The 20,023-nt window shown below is 38.7% G+C and overlaps 1 protein-coding gene across 1 annotated transcript in view; it reads right to left on the reverse strand.

Annotated features, from left to right (window-relative positions):
* The window catches only part of LOC121341351, a 227,271-nt gene extending 209,826 nt beyond the window's left edge, over positions 1 to 17,445 (reverse strand). Inside the window, exon 1 of the mRNA XM_041414796.1 lies at positions 17,070 to 17,445. The gene's annotated coding sequence lies outside the window, so the exon portion shown is untranslated. The remainder of the gene's footprint in view (positions 1 to 17,069) is intronic.
* Between the last annotated feature and the right edge of the window lie 2,578 nt (positions 17,446 to 20,023).

The raw sequence follows: 20,023 nt of genomic DNA on the forward strand, positions 1-20,023 counted from the left end.
ATTATCATCCAGCTTCTTCCTTAAAGCCAAACCAAAACAAACAAAAAATCTAAATCAAATAAGCCAATAAGCTACAAAACTTCACTTTCTAAAGCAGAAAACACTTCAGCTTCTGAGCTTCACAGAAGTCACAACCCCTCAAATACTCTATCTCAAGGAAAAACTGGAAAACTCATCAAATTTCACTACATGCGTTACCTCTATTGCATTCACTACTGCAGTGTATCATTTAGGAAGTGTGTTAGAGGTGTGTTATCTAAAGTTCCACAACATGAGTGTATGCTGAAATTTTTAGAGATACCTCCAACAAAGAGGGGAAAAGGAGTAGCTTTGCTTACTTTGTCACTTACATTGACCTATTTAAAAAGAGCTTTCACAGTAATTTCAAAGTAATCAATCATTTAAGGACAAGCCAATCTTTCTATTTACCCAAGTCAGACAAAGATTGCTTTTCAAATTTCATAAGGACTCATTACCTGGTAGATGAAAAACAAAGCATAAAGCTAAAGTATAGTAAAAAAAAAAAAAAAAAAAAAAAAAAAAAAAAAAAAAAAAAAAAAAAAAAAAAAAAAAAAACAACAACAAAACCACTAAACCCCAAAACCTGAGGGTTTATTTATTTAATTTAACATATAGTCTGGAGAGCAGATTTACAACCTTGAAAACTTACTGCTTCTCAGTAGTGTAAAAATACATTTGTGCATGCCTCAAAAAGTCAACAACTTTGTATTAACTAATGCCATCTCTTTCAATTGTTCATCTCTCTGACCTGCTTTCTCCAATGAGTCATCATTTTAATCCTCCAAGTGCTTCTGCTGCACTTACATCACAGCACGTAGATACCATCTGCTTTTCGGTTCAAGAACTGCTACAAGAAATCACTTCACACCTGCTAGCTCAGTAACTGAGATATTTTACAAGAGGCTGCTGGTCTTACTCTTTCTAAAATACCTTGTGCTGATCATTGTGTTCCCCTCCTGAGAATGGTCCAGGGCAGAGCAGGGGGATATGAAGGTTTGGCCCTTGCACAGCAGGGAGAAGTGGCAGACTGTCCCACTTCTGATCCCTGCATTGTGGCCAAGCAAAGCCAGCCCATGCTGGTGCCACCTTTGGCTACCACTGAGACTGCTGAAGGCATTTTTGGGCTGGCCCTCAGCACTGCAGGCCTGGTGCCCATCACAGGGCTGAGAATGCCTCGCCACTGCTGATGCCTGGAGCCCCCTGTGGGCACACAGCATGGGGCTGTGGTCACCCACGCTGGGCCTGGCTCCAGGGGGCTCCTCCAGACCCAGCAGGGAACATGCCTGAGCTCCAAGACAGCACTGCCACCTCTCTGCTGTTCCTATCCATTCAGGAATGTCCCCATTCCTGGGAAGGACCCAGAGGGAATGGTCCAGACTCTCTGTGATGAGTACCCATGTCACACTGCTCCAGGGCAGATCATGGCAGTCTCCATCACCCTCATGAGGAGAAGCAGAGGGACAGGCACTGATCTCTTCACTCTCATGACCAGTGATGGGATGCAAGGAAATGGCAGGAAATTGTAACAGAGGAGTTTTAGGTTAGATATCAGAAAAATGTTCTTGCCCCAGAGGGCAGCTGGGCACTGGAACAGGCTCCCCAGGGCAGTGGCCATAGCACCAAACCTGACAGAGCTCAAGAAGAGTTTAGACAACACTCTCAGGTAAATGGTGGGATTCTTGGGGTGTCCTGTGCCAGGCCAGAAGCTGGACTTAGTGGTCCTGATGGATTCCTTTCAATTCTGCATATTTTATAATTCTAAGATGGCCCATTAGCCTCACATACCCGGAGACTTTCCTGCTTCCCCTCAACACAGCAGCTCCCCCTCCCTATCCATGCCCACAACTCCTTCATAGCACAAGCCAGTAGCTCTGTTGAAGTTCCAGCCCTGCTGCTACTGGAAAGTGCACAACCACGGGCAACAATTCTGTCCCTCCAGCAGACAGAGACCCTAAAGTTCATGGATGCCAGGCGGCCAGGACCAGGGAGTCATGGCCAACATCAGGTGCCACACTGCTGCCTGTCACGCTGGCACACTCATTGCTTGGCCACTTAGTAGGACCCAGCACAGCTGCAACCCCTATAATCACACCAGACAACAGCTTTAGTGAAGGATTTCAAGAGAAAATGATAACTTAAAATAAATTTTGTTTCAAGAAAGGTGAACAAAAGTTCAAAAAATTCCTAAGAATATCTACTGACATCAAGTTAGTTCAACTCTTCTTTGGATTTGTTTCTACTTTAGCATGCAATTTGATATCTTGAGAAATTAGGTAGTTTTTTCTTCTTTTTTTTCTTTTTTTTTCTAATAAAACACTTGCTCCTTTCAAATAGAAGCTTTTAAACACAGAGTAATCCTAAATTATAAAAAAATCTTTCTCTTCTACTTAGCACCAGGGAATAGTTTTCTTACATCTGGAAAGGGAAACAATAGCTTCTGCCCCTGGTACAAGAGTGTCATGCTGGTAACATTGGTCCATTTCAAGAGGACTCTCTCTTCCTCCTCTGCAGCCAGCCCAGGAAGTAGATTTCAGGTTCAAGGCCCTTTTTACTGAAATAACTAATTTCTTGTTGCACATTTTAAAAGCAGAAGCATTTGAAATGGGCATAATCAGAGTCATCCCTGGAAAAAGGGTTGGGCTGCTAATGAATATTCCAAACCAGCATGATATCAGCTCTCCAGAGACCGCAGAGGAGTACCACCCTGAACAGGGCTTGGCAGAAATGAAAGACATTTAATCTTAAGTTAAACAAGATGGAAGGCATTTCATAATGTACTTGAGATGAATATTTTATTAATCACACAACTACAGGAAATAATTAACCACATAGATAACGATTTATAGTAATAATAATAAACATGATTAGAGAAACAGCATTAATCACAATGCAATCCCTCAAGTATACTCTGTTCACCAGATGAAACTAGATAAAATTTAAAAGAAAGAGCATGTACAGCCTTGGCATATTAAGCAGAAAAATGCAAATATTCAGTCACACAAAGTACAGGGGAAGAAACAAGTAAATTACCATTGGCAAGGACACAATATGATATTTAGGAGTCTGATTGCTGCTCCCAGACTGAGCCTCTGGGTATGTCCCTTCACTCTGATAACCAATTCATATATATACAAATTAAACAAGAGAGTAGGGTTCTTTTGGCAGAGTGAGAGAGTTTATGCTAAGGGCAACAATTTTTAAAAAGGCTTGGCACTAAGAGTGGACACGACTCCGCCAAACATGAGCTCCCGATGCACTGTCAGGGCTGAGGGGAAAAATGCATCCCCAGAGGCCTCCTTGGAAGGAGCCTGAAAAGGACTGAAGAACTTGGATTACCTCGGTACTTGGCACTCAAGCTTCTGGAGTTGGAAGGCTGTATCAATGTCTGATGTGCACAATTCAAGAAACTCACTAAAGAGCCTCATGAGTAAAGGACCAGAAAAAACTCTTTAATACAGTCCCATTTATCCTCAAAAATTATGTCTGAATGGATCATTGTCTATATCTGTTTCAACAGGAGGATTTTGCAGGTAAAAGACAACACTACAAACAAGTCCCAGTAGTCAAATTCAGATTATATCGATATGTGATCATATATATATATATGATGCAGGTACACAGAGTACCTGTTGTAGTTCACCACTGGAACACCTTCCCAAGGGTGATGACATGTTTTCTGTCCTTAATCCATTTAAATAAAGACTGGATTTTGCATTCTAAAAATAATAGTTCAAACAGGCATTCATTCAGATTATATACACCGTGCTATACTGAATGATCTTACGTTTTTGGTCCTGCTTTTTCTTTTTAAGCTACAAGCATCCACTACACATAATATTTATGTATGATATTATAGACTTATGCTTATGCAATTCAATAGGCCTTGTAAAACAGTCCTAAAATCATAAGGAGAAGCCACAGTTGAAAAGTACTGTTCATGGGAATACATGCTCCTTTAATATGATGTGGTTTCCATATTGATGAGTTGAATAATAAAGATACGTTTTCCCTTCTTATGTTTTGAATTAATGGAATGGTAAAGAATAGCATACATTACAACAAACTAAACTTGGCATACACTGCACAGTTGAGACTCATATACAGATGTGGAAAAGGGGTGGATGGGAAGATGTAAGGGTGACCAAATAAATTCTTGAGGAAAAACTCTGCGTGGGAGCAGCTACCACCAAGGTAAAGCTTCACAAACCCAGCTGCAGATTTTTTCCTCATCTACAACTTCCCTGTCAGGTCCCTGTTTATACTCTCCAGCTGCTGCATCCTTTCCTTGCCACCCGAGGCCTTTCCCAGCTGTTCTCCACTTCTTATCTCTAGTCTCCAGCATCTACATGCTCCAGCTGCTAGATTATTCAAATGGATACTATGGGCCAAACAGTCTATAATCAATTAGTCAAATCAAATAACTTCTTAATTTACAGGGAGAGAAGACCATCCAACATGTTGCTTTTAGACAAGCACTCAGATTACTTTACGTTATTCAGGTTTGTTATTTCAAAAATGGCAGAACAACAGGCTGCTCTCATTGACATGTGTTGATCTGTTGCATCACTCCAGTAACACAAAGCACTCATAAACCCTCATTAATCGGTGTTTTAGGGCAGGTTTATGGCTACAAGCATTGCTAAAATGTTGCAAAGCAGAAGCAGAACTAAACCTTTCCCCATTATCCCAGACTGATCAACAGATATTTACACCATGGTCTAGGTATTGATTAAATTGACAATTGCCATTTTCTGCTCCCTCATTTCTGCTCCATTTAGCATGTGCTTAGCTACCTTCAGCTAGCAAGGACCAAAGAAACCAGATGATATTTTGAGAGACTCTTTTTGAGATCTCTTGCTTTTATTTTTATATATATGTGTGTGTGTATATAGTCCATGAATGTCTGTCAAAGACACCTACACTGGGCCAAAATTCATGTTCTATATGGATACACGATAAGATATGGTTGTAGGTAAAACAGAAAAAAGAAGAATAATGAAAAAAAAATCCAAAACCAACTTCTCTTATAGATTTTGTCATCAAGTACAACTGAATGAAAGTACATACAGAGGGAGTTCATAGGTTTCGCTGTATAAATAATGCATTGTGTAGACAAGCAGACAACATCAGGGATGGATTCAGACTTCCAGTTTATTTTTGTCTTTGTTATATTACCATGAATCACCTTTAAAAAGGATGAAGTTTCAAATAAGTAGTGGTTCCTTCCTTATTACAAGACCAGGTTTGGGGGAAAGGGATCCTAATATCATGTCTGTATTTGAATGAAAAACGTCAAGTTTCCCAAGTGCTTCAGCTACATATAAAAATATATATATATTAAAATTATATATATATATATATATTGCACATTTGCAGATAGTCTCTGTACTTATATTTAGCTTCATTGTCATCAACAGTATGACAGCAGGATACTGTTCAAAGGAGTTGCTTTACAGATGCAATCAGGGATTTCAAATGGAGGCTGTTTTAATCACAAGTTCTGCCTTCATCAAAACCAACTTTTCTATTTAGGGAAATGCACTGGTTTTAATTTAAATGCCACTGGTGCACAAAGGCTAATTCGAGACTAGCTGAAAGGATTTTAAGTGTTTCAATCTTATTGCAATAAATATTTTCGCTCCAATTTTTTTTTAATTCAGCATGTTTAATTACCAGGCTTCTGTTATTTCTGCTCTTTATAGAGAAATTCTAGCAACAGACTTCTAAGAGGGCTAAAATTACTCTCTATATAATCTACCCGCAGGGCTGTGATCTGAATAGAAACTGTGTTACTTGATTCATTGCACAGTACACTTCTGTTGTGCATGTTTTTCTCTGCCACCATATGACAGAAGTACTGGCACAGTTCTTTCCAGTTTATCAACATTTGAGACGTCCCAAGTGAACCAAATAAATGATTGTTTTTTTTAAAACCCAAGCAGCACAAAGCCAAGACTGAGTTTACCTACCACATTTCAGTTATTCAGATAAATTATGGGCATTTCTGTGCATCACTCACACAAACCTTGGGGTTTTTTTTTAAATTTCCCTTAAGCTACCAACAAATGCCCCTGCATGGTATGACCTGAGCAGACTCACAATCAATCTGTTTCTGATTATGTCAATTTATTATTGACTATGAATATAATATACATATATACATATATATATATATATCTCAAGATTCCTTTTCTCAGCCTTCACTCACTGAGTCTTTACAAAATATTCCAATTTTATCTTTGTGAAAAGTTTCCAAGTCCTTGAATTTTTCATCACATGAAGTTCTGAGAACTTTTATCTGTCTGAAAGCCTCCACTTCTTCCAGAAAACCTATTAGGTACCTATCTTATGGCTTTCCTCTTTTTCAGGACACTCAAAGGCCTCTTCTCCCACACCCCAGGAGATTTTCAAGAGGGGTTCTACATGATAAAATAAGCAGTTTCATCTCTCTCTCACCACCCACACTCAAGGGGTGTTACATAGAGCTGCTTTATGTTTCTCACCTTTCCATACAGGTCTTCTTGAGCTGCCACAAAACTGGAATTAGCAAAAAGGGAACTGATGATGTTTTGTTGTGCTAATGATTCCTGCTTAGAAAGGAAAAATGTGTGAAGCAGAAGTAGGACTGAGCCTTCTACAATGCCAACATGTGCTTCACCTACCTCACATGCACTTTCTGTCACTTACTGCATTATGTGGGAAAGTCACCTCATCCTTTTCCTGTGGCCTGCTTCCCTTAGGGGCATTCCCTGTGCCCAGAAGGACTGCCTGGTGGAAAAACAGCAAGGGTTTCTGGATAAGGGCTGCCATGAACAGACACGAAAAGGGAAAAAGGAAATTTAATAAAGTAATTTTACGTGCTGTATTGGCACGCACAGTGAACTTGCATGAGGGTTTTCTAAGCCCAGAACACATTAGTTTCACTCTGTGTGCATCAGTGTACCTTGCACATATATATGGGAGTCCTAAGCACATAAAGAACCTCTCTGGTTTTCCTGGGGGCTTCAACTATCTTTGGCAAGAGCCAGCTGAAGCATGACTAGATGTCTGGTTCATGGTGGAGGGAGGAGAAGGAGAAAGAAAAGCATTTTCTCTTGCAATGGGACTTTTCACATTACTAAGCTACTGTAAGTATTGCAGTACATGTGGCTGAACACCTCTGAGAAAACCTGCAGGATGAACCCCCTGACTTCCAGCATCCCAAAGCAGAGCTTTTGGAAATCACACGCGAAGTCACACATGGATTTCAAGGCTGTTGGATGCAGGCCTTTCCAGTTTATTGGTGCAGAAGCACGTGCAGTAAGCTCTAACCAAGTATGTGCTTACATCTGGAAGCACTTTAAAAAACGTGATTAAAATATAAAAAACATATGAAACACATGATTTTGCAGGAAGTTCTAACATCACAACATGCTGCTAAAAGGAAAAGCACACTACTGATCTGGCCCCTGGTTACTGAGAGGACATAGAATTGGAGAGCCCTGAAAGGGAGAAGAATTCCTTGCTTGAAAGCAATAATTGGCTATTGCATGTGCACAGAGAATTGTCAGGGTTTATCCACCACAAAGGATGTACAGAAATACCCAAAAAAGGAGCAACAGAAGGACCTTCATATGCCACAGAAGACTTTATGCTCTGCTTTGCCAGTGCAAGAATGGAAGATGCTCCAAGGCAGTCCCTCAAACTCTAAAAGGCCTGAAGAAGAGAAAAGACTAGTGTGCTGAGCACTGACGTTGTATGCATGGCAGATACTGGAGAATGGTCACTGTGGCTAAATCTGTTGTCCAGCATTTCAAAGTACAGAGTACATCCTAATTGCTAGCAACCTTTTAAATTCAGCTACAAATTCCAAAAGCTGTTGCTGAATGGACTTCTGCTTGCAGTGACCCAAATCATTAAGATTTACTGTTGCTACTGGTAACATTTCCATTTCTTGAAAAATTAATATTTAGAAGTAGTACCTTTCCAAAACAGTCCATTAAAAAAAACTGTTCCTCAAGTGTAATGTGTTTCTATTTTTCTCTAATAAATAAATTAGTGATTGTTGATGATCATCATCTGTCACTGATACTCATTCAGCTTGTAAGACAAAAAGCACAGTAACAGAAAATAAGTTGGTTTAAGGTGTCTTTCCTTATCTTGAATTACATTAGGAGAAGGAAAATTATCTTACAGAAGCTACAGGAATTTAGAAAATCAAGTCTATGTAATCAATAGCATAAATCATAAAAGGCAGTAGAGATTCATTTGCATTGATGAACCTTGTTTGGCTGACAAATTAAATGACCTTAAAAATTATTTAAGTAACAATAATAAGCAAACATCCATATTTTCAATATTAACATTCTCACCTTTAGAAAAGACTAATCCCAAGTGTAGAAAAGCGATTTGCAATTTGCCCAAGGTAAGATGGAATATGTAGACAGTTTAAATATAAACAAATAGAAAATACTGAACTGTTTTAAAATCAAGTTTTTATCCTCGTCTAAACACATCTGACTTCAACAGAGCCAGTTAAAGAACTAAGTTCTGGCTAAATTCACACTTGGAAAAGTAGGTTTCCTCCAATTTAAAGTTTATTACCATATTTCATATCTCGGCATCCCTATTTTACTGTTTATACAGAATTTAACTTCAGTTGGCCATCTCATATGAAAGATTAGTAGGAATCTTATGTGTTCAGTGCAGTTTGTGAAGACTGAAAGACTGAAATAGGATGTGATTTTTCCATGCACTATAAAATGCTCAATTAAAAAAAAAAAAAAAAAAAGCAGCAAACAAGATGTTCTTTTTTGCCTATAGTAAGCAATTTACATAATTTTAAGATCATCTGGCATTTGGTCCTTTATTCTTCTGCAATAGCAAACCCAAGGTGTCCTGTAAGCACCAGACTGGATGAAACCTGTTTTCCTACAGATTTCTGCTCTTTGCTCTGTAACTCCACATTCTTTCTTCTCACGGCAAATGGCCATATCTCTCCACATTGCTTATTACACTATCACCTGGCAGGAGAAACTGTACTGTGATGAGGCTGGGACTGCACACATTTTGTTTGGCCACTGAGCCACTGCCAAACAGAATGTATAACAGCCATGTTCTGCCTGCCTCTTCCTCTAAATTGGCACCAGTTCTGGGTTTTTTCCTCCATGCCCTCACAGATTTTCATAAAACATGATATTCATTGAGAATTTCACCTTTTAGATTTAACTGAGAGACACAGAGGGTTCAAAACACATGAAAGAGGGAAAGAACAAAGGAGAACATAGAAGCCTTAGTAGAAGTCTCACTTAGAAAAGGAGAGTAACAACAAATATTTGGGAATAATACTATTGATAATATACCAGCTCTGTGAAATCCATTTTGGGTTGTTTGGGGGTTTTTTGAAAGATTCTAAGATTAGGCTCTTAAATATGTTTTAAGAACTTAGATGAGGGACCCTGCTTCCAATATTGCAGGAATACAGCATTTTACTTTCAAGTGTGATGTGCACCTCAATCAGCACTTCAAACTACAGGACTCTCATTTCCTGACTTTAGATATGCCAGTGTTCACCTAAAAATGCATCCAACCAGATGTAAAAAAACTACTCACAGAGCACAGGTAAATTGACCTGCAAAGTTAAAAACAAGCAAAAAACCCGTCTAGATGGATACTGTCAAGTTAATGTACTTGTAGCTAGAAAGGAACATATTCATGTATAAAATAAATAGAAATACTAAAAATATTTTAGCAGTAAGAAATTACATGTTTTAAGTGATTTGCCCAAAGGTACAAAGAAGTTAGATGACACCTTGAGATTTCTATATCCAGAGGTAGATTGAAACTTTTAGGACTTAATGCTGCGATAAATTCTGAATAAGCCCAGAATGACAGAGATGGATGCAATGCCACTGCGTACTATGTTTCTGTAACTAAATCTCTATAAAATGGTTAATTTTTAAATATTTAAACTACAATTAAGGTGTTCAGCCATGCCAGTGTATGAAGTTGAAAGTTCTTCCAATCAGTTCATAACTGGACAGTCTAGAGAACAAATTCCTCCACCATATGTACATACATGTATGGATGCACATATGTAGCACAATGTAGTTAAAAGAGTTGAATTTTCATCCAAAGTTTTTGATGTTTCAGTTTACAGCAGTTTTTTTGACCTGGCTAATGTTTTCCCTTTCAGAGTCCATGCCCAATGACTGAACACTGTCATGCATTGCTTTTGCTCTTCATATTTTTTGAGTTTTTTCTAATAGACATGCTTTGGAAAAGCGCAGTTTTGGCCAAATTTTACTTGAAAGCATGGTGGATAAATATAGGAAATAAAGCATGCCATCAATAAAAATTGAAGAAGACTGAATTCCCAATTATATAAAAGATGGAGTAGATTGAATGAAGTTAAGATTTTGTGTGTCACAAACATGCCATTCCCTAATACATAAATATTACTCATAAATAAGTACTGCTGCAGGTGTTTTCTATAGAATTTTCTATATTTCTATTCAAAAAGCAATTCAAAAGATGCATTTGCTATGACCTGCCTGTATGCAAAAACAAAATGTGTATATACTCCATAATGTAGCAGCATATGGCTTGATTTTTAAAAACAAAAAACAAAACAAAAAAAAAAAAAAACCCACCAAAACAAAACCAATAGGTTTTTGAATATAAGTGGATGAAAAAAAGAAAGAAAAAACAGTGCTAGTTTTGAGTTAAGAGTTGGGAGGTGGCTACTGCCTGTCCTGCCAGAGAGTAGACAGGACCAATCAGCTGAGCTATGTCTACCAAGGAGTCATAGAATCACAGAATCATGAGGGGCCCTGAAAGATCCTTTAGTCCCAAGACCCTGCCATGGGCAGGGTCACCTCCCACCAGACCAGGTAGCTCAAGGCCTTATCCAACCTGGCCTTGAACACTTCAAAGGCTGGGATCTACCAGGGCTGGCACCTTCCGAGGCAACCTGTTGCCTATCTCACCACCCTCCCAGTAAAGTTTTTGGGTTTTTTTTAATCTAACATAAATTTCTCCTCTTTCAAGTTGTACCCATCAGTTCACAGCAAAGTTGTGAATCGCCTGATGGTAATGTCAGCAGAGTTGCAGAAGTTGTTGAGTTATTGCAATTACATGTATAGTGCAGGAGATAAAGAGGGGGAAAAAATCCCTAACACATTTTTAACACAGTCTGGTCCTGCTGAAACTACAGTCTCAGGAAGGCTTCATGAAAAAGAAGATGGAAAGAGCATTCATTCATTGCCCATGTGAGATGTTCCAAGATGACAATCTTGCTTCCTGTGTTTTTACTTCCCAGCATCCAGCTAAGTCAACTTTGGATACATGCTCATGGCAATTTCCTGCAGGTCTCTAAGGACAGGAGACTCAGAGTTATCCATATGCAATGCCCAGCTTGTCTGTAGATCCAAGATCCAAGTAGCAAATAAAAAGAATTCGTGCCTACCTTGACATCTATTGCCAAAACACATGTAATAAGTAGCTATAATTTACCATCTTCAGTATATAACAATTTAGATCTCTTTTTATGTCAAGCCCTTTAAAAATAGTCCACAAACCACCTGTTGATCACATTGTTCCAAAGGCTGTTTTTCAAAGACTTTTGTTGAGTTTGTTTTGCTTACTTCATTTTTAGAAGGAAAAATATAATGCATTCCTACTTCTGCTGCTTAAAATAATTTCAACATACTTCCTTTAACATGAAGAAGAAAAAAAAGAAAACAAACAAACAAAAGAATCACCTGTGGTTTTGGACTACACAATGGAAAATTTCAGGCCAAAAAATACAGTTAAAGGATGAGCAAAGTGAGCGAAAGCAAATGGCCTGATATATCTTAAAACATGATTAAGTTACCAGATCCTGCCAAATTTCTTGGTTTTCTTCCAGACACTGGCAGTAGATAATAAATGATGAGGAAAAACAAACCACATAGGAAAGAATTTGAGGAATACTACTTCTACTATAGCATGAACTATCAATTTTTACAGTTTTCGCCTAATACTGATGTTATTCTTCTTGATGTCAGTGGAAAGGTATCTGGACCTACAATGGATACTTCTGGAAAAAGCCTTCCTTGTGAATTTTCAGCCAGAGCTTGAAAGAACCTTTATGGGGCTCATAGAAAGTGCATTCTGCTTTCCACACAATTCAAAGGTATTTCTATCTCAGGCTGATTCTGTCATGCTGCTGTGTCACATTTTGTATGTCTTTTGAATAAATTTCTGTGCCAATCACTGTCTCTTCCATTTTCATTGTTTATATGTTATAATTTACTTTCCCCTACTAAAGGCACAGATTCTTGTTTCAGGAATTTATTACACACAGACCTAAATGACAGATGCTCTGTGACAACCAGGACACAGTCATGAACAACTTATAAAATACAGAACAAAACCACAGGCAGTATTTTCAGAGGACATTGGTCCTCAATCCAAAGGGACTTCAAAATCATGTGACCTTAGGAAAGGCACTTTGAAGGTACTTCCACCTGCCTGGTCATAACAACATACACAGTTTTGGTTAGCCTCTGCTAACCAAGTGGGGGGCGAGAAAAAGCACTGGGATACCTCCATCCAGCTCTGCCACAAAGGACTATTCTTGGGAGGATGTCTTCAGTTGCTGCTGCTGCTTTTTGGAAATAATGAAAACTCTGAACAATAATGGGATATGTACTTCAGCATAGGGCCTTCTCTTTAATTTATCTTTCCCTTTAACATTTAAGACAATTCAATGTGCACTGTTCAAAACTGGACCAATTGCAGATCTTTCACAGTAAATTTATGGTCCATGGGACCTTTTGGGTTAAGAGTAGATTTGGACAGTTGATGATACAAAGTGAATACTGTCACTCAAAATGGCCTAAAAGAAGAGTGTGCTTTTTGCAGTACTTGAGAAGCTGTATTTGTTACCTACCTCTGTCGTGCTGCTGAATAAACTGAGGTTACATAGTTAATACTACCACAGTCTTGGGGTTTTAAAGGTAATGTCAGAATTGGAAAGTTCATCTAGTTGTTGCCTGAATCACCAAACATTTCTGTAACAGAGAGACAGATATTTCAGAAACTGGAGATAGCACTGTATGTACTTCTGTGGTTGTGGACTTTGGTGTTGTTTCCAGTAGAATACTGAGGAATCTTAAACCATTATGGTGCCACATTCATACACTGAAAACCATCATGAACACAGTTTTGAACTCCCCTGCTGGCCTCACCCAATCCCTACCAAAATCAGTCGGATCTTTGACAGAGTCCCAAATAAAGCCATGGGTGATAAAAAGAATTTAAAGTGGATGGCTTGGTCAGAGGAGAAGCAGAGGAAAGTCCATTGATGTCTCTCATCCATCTCCCCCAGAGCCAAGAATCAGAACTGCCAAAAGGACAAGAACATTTAAAAAGTTGCAGGGGTCTTGTAGGAGTTGGAAAAAAAAAACCCAACAAATTTAACCTGTGCTCAAAAACAGTCACAACCTGACCTGATGGATGTAACCATGATCCTCACCTCTACCTGCACAGCTAGACAGAGAGAAGTATATAAGAGGACACAGAAATATAAGAGGATGTTAGGTGGAAAAGAGAGGCTCCATGTCACATACCCCTCTCTGAAATGCTGTGATCATAGTTTTGGAAGGAACAGCCTACTTTCTTGAGTGAATTTATAACTTCAGTTATAAAACTGGCTGCCAGCAGTGGAAATACTTCTGAACAAACCCAGAGAAAGACAGCAAAATTCCCAAGACTCATCTCATATCATTTCAGACAGGGTGGGTTTCTTCTTCCATGCCATGCATCTTCTATTTTAGGTCTCCTCTGGTTTGCTTGTTAAGTTCTGCCACTCTTATTACTGCTCCTATCCTCACTTCTGCTTCTCCTCCCTGATCATTTGCTTTTACTCACATATTAAAAGTACTTAAATCACTTCATAGGCCAAATGTTTCTCCTTTTATCTCTTCTTTCCCCTTAATCATCACCTTCTGGGACAGTATTCTGGTGATGGTTTGAATAAAAGTAAACGCAAACTGAAAGTTAATTCGGGTATTCCAAAGATCACATTCCAATGTGATCATGAAATGCAGCTGAGAAGATGAAATCAATTTTTACCTTTGGGTTGGTTTTTTTTTTAATTCTTAAAGATAAAAAATCAAAATTACTAGGAATTAACTTAGAGGGTTTTTTTTTAATTCATCTTTACAACACTGTGATTCACTGACTCCGTGAATACTAAAATTCTCTTATACCTGCCAATTTTCCTTCATCTATTGTTAGAGACATCACCTTGTCATGACAGCACAAACTAGCTCCTCTCTTTGAAAGAAAAGTCAACTACTAGTCTTGAGTTTTCATGATTTCTATTGTGACTCTAAAGATATGCATAGGTGTCATGCACATCTGTTTCTGTTATTATACTGGTACCAATAAAAAGGAACAGATCTAGTAAATAAAGGGTTTCCTTCTTCCATACAGAACAGAACGAACCTAAAAGTGAACTTCCAAAATTACTTTCTATGTAATTCACAAAACAAATCTATTTACCCATTGAAAAACATTAATAAAATAAAAGAAAAACCTTTCAAACATTTGACCTTTTAAAAACTACTTTTTTTTTCACTAACTGGTGTCAGAGAGAACTAAAAAAGATTGTATAATTATTTTAGTCTGAGCTCATGGTTCTTTGGCTTTCTCTAAGAGAGAATAATAGTATTTGGAGATATTGATGTTTAAGGTTCCTGCTGGTCACATTAAGTTGTGCCAGTCCTCAGACAGCCAGTGAGAATACCACATATAATCATCATTATTTCTGGCTTTCCTTGAATCACAGAACACAACCACTGCGAGCAGATATTCTGCTTTTAATAATAGATATAGGCATAAAATCCTCAGTAAATTCTTCTCTTCCTCATTAAACCTTTTCCCCGTCATCAGGCTGGTCATCAGAGCATGAAGAAATTGTTCATAATCCTCCAGTCTGGTGTCACAACAGCACTGGTGCATTATTTTGCCACTGGAAACCCCAGAGCACAGAAGGATGGATCCTCTGTTCGTGCGCCTACGTGTGAGCGCCCACCTTTCCCTGCTCCCCAGGGGCCTCGTGACCACCCAGAGGGGGGTGAGACCCCAGGACTCCCAAGCTGGGAGGAGACCACCTCCTCAAAGTTTCTTTTGTATAAAGAGTGCTGCAGCAGGTATTCCTCTCTCACAGCATAGCCAAGAAGGAAATTGTACATTCATGATACCAAAGAGAACATATTTCTTTCCCTCAGAGCAAGTCTGAAACTCCTAAAAGAAAAGAACATCCTTAACTGAGCTAAGAGCACAAGTCAAAGATTTTCTTATGGAAAGAAATGCTTAGCCCAAGTCAAAATATACAGAAATTCAATTCAAAACAAGAAAACACAAAGTTTGAGGTCCACTTACATTACAGCATTGCATTCAAATCTCTATTTCTTAGCATTTCTCTGGCACAAACCCCCCTTTCTATTAAAACCATTTTCAAAATTGATGGGTGAACTCAAGATCTCAAACTGGCAAATAAGAAAGGACACAATAGGTAAACAACATGACTGCACCTGAAAGGGACTGTAACATCAGAGAAAATCAGATCTGAAACACCATAATTTTTTTTTCAAGCAAGCATTCTGCTAATTGTTAGGTGAGCATAAAAACAGAAAGACAGATCAAGAAACAAGTAGTAACATACCCTCTGTGCAGATTTCATCCGACCAACTTCTTACATTGCATATTAGAATTATCCTATAAAATGGGGATTTTCCATTTAGCCCCAAATAACTGCTACCTAATTTTAGGATTTTTCATGCACTTGAATTATATGATGAAAACAATTTTATACAGAATCCCACTTCTGCTGAAGAAAAAGCAGACTCTCCTCTAAATTACAGATATCTTCAAACCTCACATAGAGAGTAACTTTGACATGCTTTGATGATTTATTACTCTAAATTTCATCCACTCAGCAATTTTCACAAACATTTTTCTAACATTACTGTCAGCATGCAATGTTAAATTCTGTTGCTGTGCTAATGAAGGAGCTTTTTCAAACTCCTAACTGAAATAACATTATAGCTCAGATCATATTTATTACCATTACACTAGATGACTAGTGGATCTAACATAATCTGCTCAAGAACTTATCCACAAGTGTTGTGTTTCCCTCCTTAAGCAAGTAAGATGTTATAAAAGCTTTATCCTCTGTATAGCTGTGCTACTTAACTAAAATTTAGATAGCTCTCTGGTAATTTTGGAAATATGTTTCAGAGCACAAATCCTTTTTCTCTCAACAGAAATCAGAACCTCAGAATATTGTTTTAAGGAAAAATTACATGCATCACAACAAAGGAATTCAGAAAAGCTGCAGGAAAGCTTGAATAAATAAAGTAAATACGAATAGAATAAAACTGGTCTCCTCCCAAAGGCCAAGTTTGTCAAAAGAACAAAGCAGACACAAACAGCATGTAAAACCTGAATTCAAAATGCATTTATAAAAAAGGGATGAGGACACATGTTTTTTCTATTTCAGCTTGAAAAATAAAGGGACACGGCAATGAGTCTTGCTGGCAGGCAGATAACTCATAGGCCCTGACCCTTCGACTCACCAGGAATTCAAACACAAAGCTCTTTTCATAGTGACCGTGCCATACATTCTCAAGATAAGGCAGTGAAATAAGGAGCAATGGAAAGGTGCCACAAAGCTCAAACTGCAGAAAACTGCACAGAAATTATGTTCACTTATTCACCTCCATGCAGCTGTACACCAAGTGCTGGCTGCACAAGGATTTCTTTCCAAATCAGAAGCCATGCAGTGTGCTTTTAGAAATAGGACCTGTCTCCTGAAGCAAGAAAAGCACGAGAGAGCAAGCAGCGAGGAAAGGGCTATCCCTGTGCATTTCTGTATCGTTCAGAACTGAAGTGCACATCCGGAGAAATCATCTGGAACACAATGAGCTCTGCAGAAGGATCGCTGTGGTAAAACGGAAGGGTTTTTAGAGACAACAAAAAAAGCTACATTTCAAACAACATTTCAAATCTGGACTCACCATGAATAAGCAACAGTTGCCTGAAGTTAGTGTGTTATTTTCTGCCCTGTTCCATTGCACTTTTTGCCTAGTTGTCCAACACTTGGTAGCTCAGAGCTGCCACACAGAGGCCCCTTCCGTGATCTGGCTTATTTGCCTGTCAGTTTGAGTCTCAGCTTCTGTATGATGCAGCTGTGCACTTTGCTGAAGGTCTAATATCATTTCCATAAGCTTTCTCTCTGCCTGGAGCAAGCAGTTTGTTTTCCCTGCTCAATAAATACTCAGATCACTTTTCTGGTACTCACAGGGATAAAGCTTTAAGTTGTTAAGGAGTTCTTACTAAGTAGTGGGTGGAGAACATAAGCTCAGTACAAGGAAACTCTGCGCATAATCAGAAACTGAGAAACTTCCTCCCTTTCCCCCAACCCCTCCTCTCACCAGGCAAAGCTGCCAGTGCCTCCTTTACAGAAATTTAGGAATGTAAAGGGAGGACTCAAAGGGGCCCAGTCAGACAAGCCTTTCTCAATCAATTAGCTTGCAGCCATTACTTGTGACCCTAGGTCATACAACATAAGTGTGTGGGGTGTGCCTTTAGGGGTAGACCAAAGCTACTTATTAAAACTTACATAACCAAAAGTGTTCAAAATCAAATAAACTTCAAAAGCTGGAAAATACTTTCCATGTACCAGTTTTGAAGGAAGAAGAGTTTTGCATAAAGAATTGTTGCTTTCCTTTTTCAATAACAAATCATTTGATGCAGGAAACTAAATTTTTTTTTTATACTTGGAAAAAAAAAAAGAAAGAAAAAAGAATTGTGAGATGCATAAGCAGTCTTTAAAGTGGTATTCAAATACTAAATAATACTGGCCTGAGTGATATTTGATGAAGCACATGATCATGCTTTTTAAAATAAGACTATTGTGTGTAGCTGTAAAGGCATGGATGTTTATAGGACTATTTAATTAATTAATGAAGTTTATCCCCTGTATTTCAGTCCTTTGCAAGAAACTAGTTCTCAGCATTCAGATTGCATTCTTCATTTTAATAATCCAAGATAAATTGAACATTTTACTTTTAGAAAAGTACAGAAAAGAATATTTGAACACAGCATTAAGTTATCCTGCCCTGAACACACAGGGAAGAGGGGGTGTAACTTGCCACGATTCCCACACAACAAGGTTACACCCCTTGGTGTGAAGGAAAACTTCAAAAAGACCCTCAGCTTCATATCCTGCCAACCCAATGACATGGAGATGATGCCTTGGAAAAACCCATGAGGGAGTCCTGATTTGAAAAGCAGATCTATGACAACCCCTTTCTGGGCCAGGCGAGATCAATGCACTGCAGGGGCGATGCACTTTAATCTCCAGGTGCATCGCAAAGCATCTCTAAGTAGTGCCGTAGATCAAGGCTTATACACAGAAGAAAAATCATTTTAGCCCAAACTTCACCATCTACTGAAGGTAATGGAGAAATAGCTACACAAAAGCTCATAGAGGTCTCAAGGAAACACACAACCATGTAGGAAAGTAGTGGTCATTTAGGGAAGTTGACTGAGGGTGTTGTAGACAACCTGCAGTCTTCATGTCCCTTCCCTGTTAAAATCCCAGCCAAACTCTCAGAACAGGCAGCAGGGCTCATGTTAGTTCATATATTCATTCAGGAGATCAGATTGCAGGATCATGGCCACTGAGTAAGTGCCCTGGGGTAAGGATTTTACTTCTGTCTTGCACATAAGACAGCATTTAATAAATTAGGTCACATTTATATCCTTGGAAAGCCCTAGCAGTAGAAATAACAATAATGAAAACTTTAATTTTGAAAAGAAAAAAATGGGTTCAGGAGTAAGACGCTGGACTGGAATTTAGGTTATTTGGGTTCTGTTGCCATTCGTGTTTCAAATGGCCCAAATTATCTGGGACATTGCTTCAATTTCTGCATTTATGTCAAATTGCCCTTCACCTCCCCAAAGTCTATCAATAAAAAAATGGATTATGATAATAATCCTCAGTACGCAAATCTCTTCAATACTGGTTCCCAACACATGCTCTGCATAGTGCAGTTAAAGCAGGATTGAATAGAAAATATTTACTGGCCCTGGACTTCTCAGTAACTGAAAACAAGAAAACTATCTACCTCAAATCTTCTGAAATCTGTGCAACCTCCAGGAGATAAAAACAAGTCCATATACATGAAAAACAATATAGGCTTTGTTCTTTCCCCTTTAGCCCTCTGTAAGGCTCCTGGAAAGCTTACAGGGTTGGGTGCTTAAAACTCTAAAAGTTGGACTCCCTAATAGTAGAAAAAAATGGGAGGACTGTGCCTGTGAAGAGACAGGCTGTCTAGAGTGTTGCTCTCAGCAAGTGTTAAGAAAAGGAGAACTCATTCCATCTCTGGCCAGTCTCTGTGAACTTCCAGGCTGAAACAGAGGAATTACCATTGATTCCAGGTTTCCCTTTAACCCACAATTTCCACAGCAAGATGCATCCCAAGCAGCCCACTTCGATACACATTCACACCTTTCCTTTGGAAAAGTCGATATGGAAAATTTACAACACAAATAGCAAAGAAATGTAAAGGATGTTTTTGATGTAACTTAAAACAATGCTTCCACACTAGAAATAATAATAGAATAATGGCTCCTCCTGGCACTGTTGAGTCCCCTGGCTAAGGACTCTTCCTTTTCCTGATTGCTGGCTGCAAAATTACCACTCCATTGGCTCCACTCCATTGCTGCCACATTTCAGCCACACAAAGGCAATGTGAGCCATTTCAAAATTATCTCTAACAAAGTTTGAAGTGGAACGAGATGCTCACACCAAAGATGGCAACCAGGAATATACAAAACTCATTTAGCATTCTCAGGCTGCTGTGCTATGAGCAAGATTCCTTTTAATTCATGGAAGTAATCACCACCTTTAGTGTTTCCACATTTACATTCTAATAAGGACCAGCCCAGATCAGACTGTTTCAGA

Source organism: Onychostruthus taczanowskii, unplaced genomic scaffold (assembly GCF_017590055.1).
Source record: "Onychostruthus taczanowskii isolate IOZ18803 unplaced genomic scaffold, ASM1759005v1 scaffold47, whole genome shotgun sequence".
In the NCBI taxonomy this organism is placed as follows: domain Eukaryota; kingdom Metazoa; phylum Chordata; class Aves; order Passeriformes; family Passeridae; genus Onychostruthus; species Onychostruthus taczanowskii.